The sequence below is a fragment of the Brienomyrus brachyistius genome, chromosome 23, assembly GCF_023856365.1.
Source record: "Brienomyrus brachyistius isolate T26 chromosome 23, BBRACH_0.4, whole genome shotgun sequence".
NCBI classification, from domain to species: domain Eukaryota; kingdom Metazoa; phylum Chordata; class Actinopteri; order Osteoglossiformes; family Mormyridae; genus Brienomyrus; species Brienomyrus brachyistius.
This window is the reverse complement of record NC_064555.1, coordinates 11,204,196-11,217,429: the sequence shown is the minus strand read 5'-3', so window position 1 is coordinate 11,217,429 and position 13,234 is coordinate 11,204,196.

Genomic DNA, 13,234 nt, shown 5'->3' with positions numbered 1-13,234 from the left:
GGACCTAGAAATAATGGTCTGATTTTGAATTTTGTACACGTGCGATGGGTATGTAAATGATTTGATTTGCAAGGAGCTGGCATGTCTAGTCATTAAACACAGATAATGCCTCGTAGACACATTAGACAGCATTAGCAGCATTTTATGGAGTTTGATAGGGATCACATTGTAGAGTTGCATAAGGTTGGGTGGTCATATTGTGCAGTTGCCCGGCATGTGGGCCACGCAGATGTCAGTCACTCGATATTGGAACCAATGGGCACATGAGGGCACCTACACACGTCATGAAGGTCCTGGTCGCCCAAGACAGGCCATACAAAGGGAGGATCGTGATATTGTGCTCCAAGCATTACAGAACCCCATGACATCGGCACCTGCCATTTGGAGACAGGTATTGGACTCTGTACAACACCCCATGTCATCCTGCACCATGTCTTGAATGGCATCATCCGGACAACAGGTTCACTGTCCCAGGCGTAGGCTGCTGTTAACACCAGCACAGAAACAAAATAAATTAAAACAAAATCAAGGCAAGGCATGTCCATACATGTAAGGCAAGATAAGATGAATTCAGTTTATTTATATAATTCTCTTGAGGTTTATTTTACCATTGTTTTTTTTATTGAAAACGAGAGGTATGCTGTCAAAAGAGAGGTCCTGAAAGCCACACCAAAAATATTAAAACCAATCTTTTCATAGATAAGGAAGCCTAACAAGGTAAGGTAACCAAGAGATAAGAAACAAAATGAATGATAAATAATTGTTTTGAGTGTATTTTATGGCTGATTTAAGACACGGGTCAGCACCGACCCATATAACATAAGAAATAGGACCAGGAAGCTAACACAGAACATCGACTAAACATATACTTTTCTAAATCTTATTTTCAGAGGTGCTGAGGTATTGTAAAAAATTCATTCATTTCTGGTCAAGACTTTTGAGCTCTGGAGCTTGTAAACATAGGTGTTGGCGACATGTAGGTAATTGAAGCATTCAGAAATTTCATTTGGTTTATAAGATGAGGCGCCAATACACCTGTAATAGTTTGCATACTGTCAATGGTTCATCAGTCTGGAATGTCATTGGCACTACCCCCCCCCCCCCCCCCCATCAGTTTGGAAAGTCAGTGAATTTTAATAAAAAGAAGAGACCGTAATAGCCATTTTACAGTCTATAACATGCAGTGGCTTAAATGTTGATTGATGAATAAAACTTGCAATTACATTATATTACTGGAATAATACAAAACAGTAAATGAATATTAGAAGAATAAATTGTCAGGCCTGATCATTACAAGCTTTCTAAGGGGTTTTGTGTGTGTGTGTATATTTATATATATATATATATATATATATATATATATATATATATATGTATATAAAAATTTTACTAAATACATTCATATTTTACTGCTAAACTGGCGCACAAAAGCTCCTGTCAGCAACAGTTCAGCTGCATGGTTCCAAATGTATTAGTTGCTAACGACAACAGAGGTTGACTACATTACTACAAGTATTACATTTCAAAATTATTATTTCTTTGGATCAAATATGTTTTGTGTTATGATTCCCATAATGAGACTGTATACATAAAAATGAGAGAGAGAAGAGTACCATGTCACAATTTCATATAATATGCATGACGAATGCTTTGCATACTTGTGAGATTTGCAGTTGGAGGGGGGCCCTCAACGTCGCTGAGGGGGCCTGGAGCAGGTGCCCCACCTACTAGTCCACTTCTGCTCTCATGCATCATTATCCCACCTTATAAATGTTTCAAAAACTGCATGTGAGAAAACTGAAAAATGGCAGCATGATGCCTTGTTGACACTAGTGTTGTAGGACTCGAGTCTTGGTCTTGACAGTGAACTCGGGGCCACTTTTTTTTACAGTCTGAGTCTTGTCTTGGAATCTACTTTATTTTGACTTGGCCTTGTCTCAGTCTCAGACGTAGTGGACTCAAGGTTTTATTTCAAAACCAGTCAAGACTATTAAAATGCCTCAATATTTATAACAACGGCAATATTCATCTCTTTATTGACCTTTAGAACCTGACAAATGCAAAATGTGTTGTTTTAGGCACTCATTCATCTCAGGCTCGTAACTTTGGATAGGTATAACTCACAGACATGAATTGCATGCCTTTGCAATTGAGAAAACTTACTTGATCCCGTCATCCAAGTTGCAATTTTGTGCATTAAAATATTCCAGACTCCAAAGTAATCCTGTGTGAAATGAGGTATATATTTTAAAATATTTTTCATGAAAAAGCACTCCTAATAATCCATTAAACGTAGATATTATTCACATTAGAATACAAAACAAAGAAAACAAAGCAGATAGTTTCCACAATGATCCACACGCTACCCGTCTGGGAAAAAAATTTTATTTTATAATTTAGGCCTATTTATTATAAGTTTCTAAATAAAACGTTAGAAAAACATTCAAAATTGACTGGAGTTCTACTAGAAATAACAACTAAACACAGCATTTTATTTATTAGGAAGACAATTACTTGATATTTTCACAATATTTATTCACAAAAGTTGGTATGTGTATGTTTGATGTCGAGCTCCGTCAAAATGAACATGGGGGTATTTTTTGTACGTCGCTTAAGTTAATGCCGGTGAAACTCATCCGGGATAAGTCGTTTTTCAAACGCAGTTGTGTAGTACATTAGTCTAGCTGGATCCATTCATCTGAGATGATTGCGCGTGCCCGCGCTGCTTGAAAAGCCCATATATATGGAGTCTAGAAAACTTGATCGGCAAGTCTCTCATTGGCTTCCACAAAACATCAAAGAACAGGGCGCGGTTGTTCACACAATCCGAGCAGGACCTTTTATTAGAGGGGTATGATGAATTTAAAGATTTAATATGTACCAGAAAAACCAGAAAAGACGGCTGACAAAAAATGTCCGGCAAATTAAATGTGTAAGTAGTTTTTAGTTATCGTATTTATCACTTGAATGTAGTATTACGTTTCCAATGTTTCAATATTATCTAATTGTCATAATCAAATACAAGCACAAGTGTGTGTTTCTTAATTTTATGTATATGAAATGTAGGAAATCTTTCATATTTATAAACCATTCCTTTTGAAGCTAATAAGAAGGCAGACAAAACCTTTGGGAGTTCTGGTTAATGAGAATATTAGTGTGATTTTTAAATTCTTTATAGAACTGAAATTTTATTGCGCATGCATTACCTGCAACACCTCTTTAATTGTCTGCACTCTCAGGCAGGGGCGCCGCTAGCAATTTTGGGCCCTATGACAAAATATGAGGTTGGGCCCCCCTACCACACCCATTCAGATCTCTGGGGGCCCTTAAAGAGCGTGGGCCCTTAGAATTGTCCCAACTTTCCCCCCCTTAGCGGCGCCCCTGCTCTCAGGTGTCCGGGAAAAACAATTGCGAATTGCCTGGCAAACTGTCATGCCCGGCTCGTCTGCTCCTCGTGTGTGCCACGCCCCCTGATTACCCACGGTGCTTCCCTGATCGTCTCCTGCTGTGTCCGCTTCCTTTGATTAGTCTTTGTGTATTTAAGTCCTGGTCTGACCTGTTCCCCTTGTCCGTCATTGATGTTGTTGATGCCTATGTCCCGTCCTGCCCGAACCTTCCCGATTAAAGACCCGTTTTCCCCGTATCCCGCTCGCCAGCCCAACGTTCGCCCGCTTTGTCCGCGATCGTGACACAAACGGTACTCTGATATATTTTCCGCATCGCCTACAGTAAGCTAAAAGAGCTTCTTGAGGTTGATCTGCTATGCACATATATTGCACTATAGAACAACACTGAACAAGAAGTTTATGGGGTGGCATAGAAGTATGGGGTGCATAATACAATATATAATATAGTATAGCCTACAGTGTTATGCATTGAGGAAAATGAGTGACGATGTCACTCTGTCACCGTCACTTTCTCGCATTGTTAGTGCTGCTTTTGTGCTCATTTGTGCTGCTTTTATTTCCTAGATATTACAATATTAATATCCAGACAAGACATCACAGCCTTTACGGCCGCATTCGGACGTGACACCAGGCTCGATTGTTAGTGCTGCGTTTGAGCTGCAAAGATCACTGTTCTATCTTTTATAGTTTCTGTGATATTAATGGGTATTGTGGTATGTTTTGGATCGTGAGCGGTTCCTTTCCTTCTCCATACTCTTCTCTTCCCATCACTCTGGTACAAGTTGATCTTTGTCTCATCTCTCCATAGGATGTTGTTCCAGAACTGTAAAGGCTTTTTTAGATGTTGTTTGGCAAACTCTAATCTGGCCTTCCTGTTTTTGAGGCTCACCAATGGTTTACATCTTTAGTTGAACCCTCTGTATTCACTCTGGTGAAGTCTTCTCTTAATTGTTGACCTTGACACACATACACCTACTTCCTGGAGAGTGTTCTTGATCTGGCCAACTGTTCTGAAGGGGTTTTTCTTCACCAGGGAAAGATTTCTTCGGTCATCCACCACAGTTGTTTTCCGTGGTCTTGCAACTCTTTTGGTGTTGCTGAGCTCACCGGTGCGATCTTTCTTTTTAAGAATGTTCCAAACAGTTGATTTGGCTACATCTAAAGTATTTGCTATCTCTCTGATGGGTTTGTTTTTATTTTTCAGCCTAATGACGGCTTGCTTCACTGATAGTGATAGGTCTTTGCATCTCATATTGAGAGTTGACAGCAACGGATTCCAAATGCAAATAGCACACTTGAAATGAATTCTAGACCTTTTATCTGCTCCTTGTAAATTAGATAATGAGGGAATGACACACACTTGGCCATGGAACAGCTGAGCAGCCAATTGTCCCATTACTTTTGGTCCCTTAAAAAGTGAGTGGCAGATATACAAACTGCTGTAATTCCTACACCGTTCACCTGATTTGTATGTAAATACCCTCAAATTAAAGCTGAAAGTCTGCAGTTAAAGCACATCTTGTTCATTTCATTTCAAATCCATTGAGGTGGTGTATAGAGCCAAAAAGATTAGAATTGTGTCGATGTCCCAATATTTATGGACCTGACTGTATGTTGTCTTTTATATACAACTGTGGATTATTATATTATAAGAACATAAGAACTATACAAACGAGAGGAGGCCATTCGGCCCATCAAGCTCGCTTGGGGAGAACTTAACTAATAGCTCAGAGTTGTTAAAATCTTATCGAGCTCTGATTTAAAGGAACCCAAGGATTCAGCTTGCACTACGTTATCAGGAAGACTATTCCATACTCTGACTACGCGCTGTGTAAAGAAGTGCTTCCTTAAATCCAGTTTGAAATGTTCTCCCGCTAATTTCCACCTATGTCCACGAGTTTGTGTATTTGAACTAATGCTGAAGTAACTATTTGGTTGAACAGCATCCAAACCTGCTAGAATCTTATATACACCTGGTATATAATATATAAGTATATTTAAGTGTACTATAAGTATATAAAGTATATTGTCTAAACTAAAAAATAGTAAGTATATTCTCAGTAAACTTCTTATGTACTTAACAGAGATATACTAAAGAAGTCTGACTTAAGTATACCTGGCTTAAACTGACATGTATTTTATCTTTAATTTTGGCATTCAAAACAATATTTGTTCATTTTGAGTGACTAAGAGAAAAAAACACTCTAAGTATGTAATTTTTTAATAATAAAATTTTTATTAGTGTAATCTACATGCTGTTCTGTGGAGGTTTGTTTGGCTACTGTTTGCAGCAATTTCAGGTATAAAAATATAAATAACTAAAATTACTAAATAAATACACTTAAAATATATAATTTAATAAACTAAAAGTGGCCCAATTTAGCCCCAAGAAGTATATTTAATAAAATTAACTTTAAGTATACTTTTTTTTGGTAAGGGTTTATTTACATTTGTCTTATCATCGCTTACAACATACACATATTGTTTTACAGATGCCTAGAGTACCAAAGGTTCCAAAAGAAGAGGCTGTTAAAATAATTTTAGACAAAAGGTCTCAAATTGTGAAGGATGATAAAATTGCTATTCCATCATACTCGGTGTGGAGAGAGCTTAGCCAAAACCTGAATGGTGTTATGTCCTCTAAGGCTCTTTACATATTAGTGAAAAGAAATGGACATAATTTGTGACAGCACTTTGGTTTGGAAAGTGTATGCATAAAACAGGAACCTGATCAGAAAGTCTTGCATGAAACACAGACCAACTCTAGCTCGGCCCACAGCAGTGAGAAACAGGACACCGAAAAATTTGACGTTCTTATTTTGCCTGTTGAGTGGCAACAAATTGTCCCAGAACCCGTGACTTACAGCTGTAAGGACAGCATATCGAAGGCCACCTTTATGAGATCTTATGCCCTGGTGCTTGGACTTATATAATCAATGAAGCTATCTAGTTCAAAAAGAAATATCAGTGTATGTGGGTTTTCAAGAGAGTAAAGGTGTTGCCGTCAGGTACAAAATATATGAGAATGAGCTGGATATTAATATAGTAATATCTGTTAAATAAAAGCAGACAAGTGATTTTTGCGGCACAAATGGGCACAAATGAACCAGCCCAGTCTTACGCCTGAACGCTATTTTAGGGGTGCTGGATGAACTTTTGGCCTTTACAAAAAACTTAAATATCTCATAAAGTAAAAGAGATAGAACATGAGTTTTTGTGGCACAAATGAGCACAAAGGCAGCATTAATGAACGAGCCCAGTTTTACATCCAAACGCCTTTGTAGGGGGGGCTGGGTTATGTCAAGATCGGACGCAGGGAGAGCGGTGATTGTGCGGGCAGGCGTGCGAAGAACAGGCTAACAAGTCCAAATCGGGGCAATACTCGGGGTTTATTAGAAATACGGGTCGACAAACACCAATCAATGACGTCAATGACGGACAAGGGAAACCGGGGAGACCAGGACTTAAATACACAGGACTAATCAAAGTAACTAGACACAGCTGGGTACAATCGGGGAAGTACACGTGGGTAATCAGGGGGCGTGGCACACACGAGGAGCGGACGAGCCGGGCATGACAGGTTACATAATCGTCTGGAAAAATAATAGGTATTTAAAACGAAAGCTGCACAAATCTTAATTTTTGCGGCACACATGGGCACAAACGTAGCACTAACGAAATATGATGGAATTTTAATTTAATTTTAATCACGGAGCTACAAAAAAGTGCCACTGGCAAAATATCTCAAGGCAATGCACATTGTCTGTGTGGCTATGAGAGCCCGACTTCACCTAGTTGGAATTTGACTATACAAAGCTAATAAATCTCTAAGATATAATGTTACATCTCGGCTGCAGCGGTATCTTTTGAAAAGAATATCACCCGGCAACAATAAAGGATCTTACCGATCGCGCGAAACCCTCTCAATTTGAAATTCCCTTCTTATTATTTGTGCTCCGATTGCAATTGGTTGCTTATCCATGTATGACAAGGCCATGACTGAACGGATTTCCATGCATGGACACTGATTAAATGTATGAGATAATCCTTGTTTACGTAGAACAAACCTGCTCTGAGCAGGTTTGAGGATTTGTATGTGCTGCTATGACAACACATCCAGCAAGAGTTTCGAAAAACTGACATATCCAAGATCATGCCAAATCGTCAACAATTACATCCAGCTAAACGAGTAATCCACATACGAAAAATACCCCCCATGCCAACGTGTAATTTGAATACCTTCAATATGTAAACACAATGACATGCTACAGTTTTGTTTTTTTTTAGGCTAAAATGCAGACTAAAAGTTTCCTTCTCAAATTTCACTGTACCAATCACAGTGTATAAAGAAAAAAAAATGATAGCGATAAACATTCAGCATTAGACTCTAAAACTGTCTGTTACATCTGTGTTTATCCAGTGGATCATGAACTAAACAATGGTTTTCTATTTCAGTTAAAAATAAAGTAATAAATAAAAAATATAAAACTATGCATTGCTGTCTATCAGATAACTTCAACAAGTTACCAAAACTGTGTCATCTTGAATCCGACAAGTTATCTGGCTAAGCCCTGGCTCAACAAGAGATAGGGGAATCTACCTCCTTTATTGGAAATTATAATGGGTGTGAGAGTAGTCTAAATGACCCACTTTGAAACTACATGTTGGTGAGAGTCTGGGTGTACTTCAAAATAATGATTGCATGGTCTGCCGCAAGGGGCGGCATGGTGGTGCAGTGGTTAGCACTGTTACCTCACACCTCTGGGACCCGGGTTCGAGTCTCCGCCTGGGTCACATGTGTGCGGAGTTTGCATGTTCTCCCCATGTCATCGTGGGGTTTCCTCCGGGTACCCTGGTTTCCCCCCACAATCCAAAAACATGCTGAGGCTAATTGGAGTCGCTAAATTGCCCATAGGTGTGCATGTGTGAGTGAATGGTGTGTGAATGTGCCCTGCGATGGGCTGGCCCCCCATCCTGGGTTGTTCCCTGCCTCGTGCCCATTGCTTCCGGGATAGGCTCCGGACCCCCCGCGACCCAATAGGATAAGCGGTTTGGAAAATGGATGGATGGATGTTCTGCCGCAGAAAAAAACATACTGTAACATTTGATAGACTGAGGCCTGGTGGATGAGGAGGCTCACTCAAAGACAAAAACAACACCCTTTTATTAAGCCCTTAAAAGGACTAATACAGGCATTAAACAACCACCAAACCACACATAATGAGGAAATAAAGAAGGTTGGACACTGGACAATAAGGCCAGCATATGGTGGATAATTTACACAGCAGCTAAAGATATGTGAGGATCGCACAGAGTTAACAAGTGTAAGTTATACACTTACCGTTCTTTTCACGTCTTTGTAGTCCTCAAAGAAAATGGCAGTTGAGTTGCAGTGGGATAATCTGAAGAAATGTGTATCTCATTATACTAGATGCAGAATACTAAACCTAATTATCCCTCTGTTGCCAAAATTAGATTAGCAATTTGAGAGGTAAGGGCTTTAATTCCGAGTTCATTGAATGCAAAAAGTACATTGCCATCATCAAACCAGAAAACTAAATGAGATTCACTCAAAACATTTGTTTACTTCAACTAAAGCTTAAATACCCGTTTTACATTGTATGAGAAAAGCAGAATATTTTAAAATGTTTCTGCTAACCCACGGGGGGCATCACAGACTCCAGAGGCTTCGTTGCATGGTAAGAAAACCATGTTAATCAAGGGAAACCTGTACACCAGTTCTGAATGGTGAGCACTCTTACTGCATGCATACAGGGGCCAAATAGCATACAGTATTGGCCTTATTATTCCCTATTCTTGCAATACCTTTCACAGCATTTGGTGGGGCAAGAAAATGTATGCCTTCTCCAGGGCCACAAAACACATGCAGAATGTTACCATATTCTCATGAACCTTCTCACAGCTGTAAGCAGAAGAAGAGTAAGTCCATTGTTCCATGGCCAGGCCAGAATCCACATTGTTCTTCCTGAATCCTAGTCTCAACTATCAGGAAGAGTCTCCTCCCCAGGACCTTGACACAGGCTTTCCCCAGGTTCCTGAGAAGAATGACCCGCCTGTAGTTGGAACAATCCCTCTGGTGCAGCTTTCTTTAAAAAGGGGGGGCTACCATCCCCGTTTGCTGTCCACCCCTGCAACTTTTCCACCACCGAAGCCTCAGACCATTGTACTTATTTCAGCTGTGCTGACAGACTCTGATCCACAAAAGTGGATTCCTTGTGAGAAAGCATACCAGAGTGCTCCTTCCTCCACTGAACATTATCTTCAGCACTTCCCTACCCCAACTGAAGACAGCCTGAGTAAAATCCCATCTCCCCCTCCTGAGAAGCTGAATGGTTTCCCAAAACATCTTTGAGTCTATGGCCTCCCTAGACTTCTCCCACGTCTGTGCCTTCATCGCCATGACTGCTTTCACTGCTGCTTTTGTGGGTTGTTCTTAGCTTTCAGTTGTCTCAGGCTACCCAGTGGAAGTGTTGCTCCTTCTCCTTCATCATCTTAACAGCTCCCTAGGCCACAGGGTTACCACCCGGCAAACACCCACTACCTTCTGGCCACAACTCAGCCATTGCAGCCACTGCTCACACAGACTCAGTGTCCCTAAGTCACTCAGCACTCAAAAGATTTTTTTCCAGAGGTTTGTGTTAAATTAATTTCATCTGGCCTCCTCCCCATGCACCAAATCCAACTCATTAAGCACTGATCGGTTGATGACTCTGTCCCTCTTTTCTCCCAAAACACATAGCCTCAAGACAGAAGATACAACTATCACTGGCTTTTGATCTAGGGTATTCTGACACAATGTACACTTATGAACATCCTTGTGTTTGAACATGTTTCTTATGGACGATCCCCATGGCTTTACTGTGAAAAAAAAACAGTATAATATACATCCATCCATATTTTGTATCCTCTTGTCTTATGTAGAGTCACAGGGGTCTGGAGCCTATCACAGAAGTTATGGGTGCAAGACAGGGAATAACCCAGGATGGGGCACCATCTCATCACAGGCCACTCACACCAGTGACACACACATTCACACTTATGGACAACCTGACAATTCCAAAGTGTTTTTTGGACTTTGGAGGAATACCGGAGAACCCAGATATATGTAAGTGTATATTTGTGCAAAGGTGTATCTAAGTGTACATTTGCTCAGAGCAAAAAAAATACAATTAACATTAGAACATTAAGATTAATTAAGAGTAACATAATGAAAACTAGTAAAAATTTCTCCTGTTCTCCAAAAAGTTATTGACGTCTAGTTGGACGGTTAGCTGAACGCCGCTTCAGTTAACCCCAAGTGAACGCCCAAGACTCTCTTCAGCAACACCCCAGCCATTCCAGGTATTTATTAAATTTCATCAATAGCTCACTTAATTGATTAATTAGTTAAAACAGAATGAGATTAGCTATACAAGGTGTGTTAGTGGTCGAGTCAAAAAATACGTGGATATACTGGATGGTTGCTGCAAGTACGGGGGTGATGTTAGCAGATGTTTTGAAATAGCTAAGCTAACACACTTTTACAGGCATAACTGCAAAGTGTTACACCAAAATAAAGACCATTTAAACATAATTTTCTTTAGCTGCCTAAGACTTTTGCACAGTAGTATATGTATGCTTGGAGGCCAGGGGGTACTAACATTCACCCAAAAGTAACATGCATTTATATACAACATATTTTTCCCAAGGGGTTAACGATTCCTGACTACACCACTGTATGTAGAAATATAAGTGTATAATATAATAATAAGTGCCTCATTTATATTAACTCTAGTTGAATGATATTATTTCTGTGTTGTGTGTACACCCCTCATTCAAGTCCCTATGAATTCATCCATATAAAAAATACTATGATCTTTAAATGTACTAAACGGGCCACTATTACCACTAATTAAATGTATTACGTTATGATTTACATTAAGTGCACCTTCATAATGCATTTATCTGAACGACAGGTTTAATATACATTAGTATAATATACATTAATATACATAAAAATAGAATTGTATAATTTTATTAATGTATATTAAAGCTGTTATGTTTTGCTCATTGAAAGTGTTAAGAAAGAAATACTTTAAGTCATGTTAAGGTATACTTACATGCAGGGACGGATTACGGACCGGGTCAGCGGGGCCGCTGCCCAGGGGAACTTGGGGTGCTGGGGGCCCATGGGGCCCCTTGCCCAAAACAATTTGCAATGCTTATCAACAATGTATTTTCGTTTGTCTATTTTAGAGGGCCTACATTCTTTGATCCTCTGCCTACAAGGGCCCCTGACCCTATAGGGAGGGCGTTTGGCTGCCAAGGGCCCTTGAATTGTGGTGGTGGTGGTGGTGGGGGGGGGGGGGAGGCCCTCGCGAATGTTTTGCCCAGGGGCCCACACAACCCATAATCCGTCCCTGCTTACATGCTGATCATTAATGTCCTAAGGACACATTATAAATGGATTATGAAGGTGCACTTAATGTAAATGTACTCATACATTTGTACAAAATATGTACTATGTAAGGGGAGCATTCAGACATAACATATGTGAAGATATTTGATTGGGGGAACCAAAGGTAAAGATATTAAACTAACTTGATTCCTGGTATCCTGGATAATCCCTGTGACCTAAACTCAGTAATTTGCAAACAAAAACATCAGAAACACCAAATCGTTCACGAACACAAAACAGATTTTAACAGCTGTCATCTCAGCTATTGAAAATTATTTAATGTGTTTTTGCTGTTTAGTGACCCCCAATCCATTATTGCTGGAAACTAACTTTATAATTCTCTATTAGTTTGAATTAGCGATTCCAATACACCACAGTGACTGCCCGTTCTATTTATAGGGATCTCTTAGGTATGCGGGCTTTTGTTCCATACAAATTAATTAGATCTCTTCTGGAGGTTGATTGAATTCAGACTATTTGTTAACATTTCTAAATTATTTATGAGAAAAGGATACCACCCTTGCCAAGATCAGCTTAAATAATATAAAATAATAGACTAACAATTGAGTTGTTTTTCATTTGGTGAAGCATTTTGGACATTAATCAAAAACATACCTGTACCAGTACTTGCTGTCTAGGTAAATCCTATTGGCCTGGTCATTCTCGTCTGAGTGATATACCAGCAGCCCATCAAGTCAAAATAACCAAGCTGCTGATGGGGGAAAACAGCACATACATATGGTACCCAGCTGGTTGCGATCCGCATTCAGAAGCCCATCCAGTCATCTCACCTAGTTAAATTATACTTTGCCGGAGGGTGGGGGTTATTTGACAAAGAACGCAAAGGCATCGAACAGTGGTTTTGTTTCCATTTGAAATGTAAGACATTTAAACGTCCCAACATACATAAGGATTTTCCAGTGCGCTATTAGCTTTCTTTCTAATATGCAAGCAGTATGTTGCTGATTTTATAACGTATTCTAATATGGTACGCCTACTTTATTTTACTCTCCTGGATCCAGGATCCAGGATCCATCTCCTACATCTATATTAATTGCCACCACCCTGTTTCGGCAGGTTCCGTGCGTTTCCAGACAGTCGTCCAAATAGACCTTTCACCTCACCATTAAGTGTATGTTAGTAATCCTGGTTTAATCCGAAAAAGAAGACATGGGTCCCTCTCGAAATGCTCGGCATACAAGCGCACTCCTTCCAGCAGAAGGGTCTCGGTGAAGCTCCACAAACCAGCAGCAACCCCTGCATTCCCATACAACTCTGCACGGTACGAAGCTGCACCGTGACGCCCACCAAACCCTTCAGACAGCCCATCAGCCTCCCATCGTCACCCCTCCTGCATGATTTGAAACGT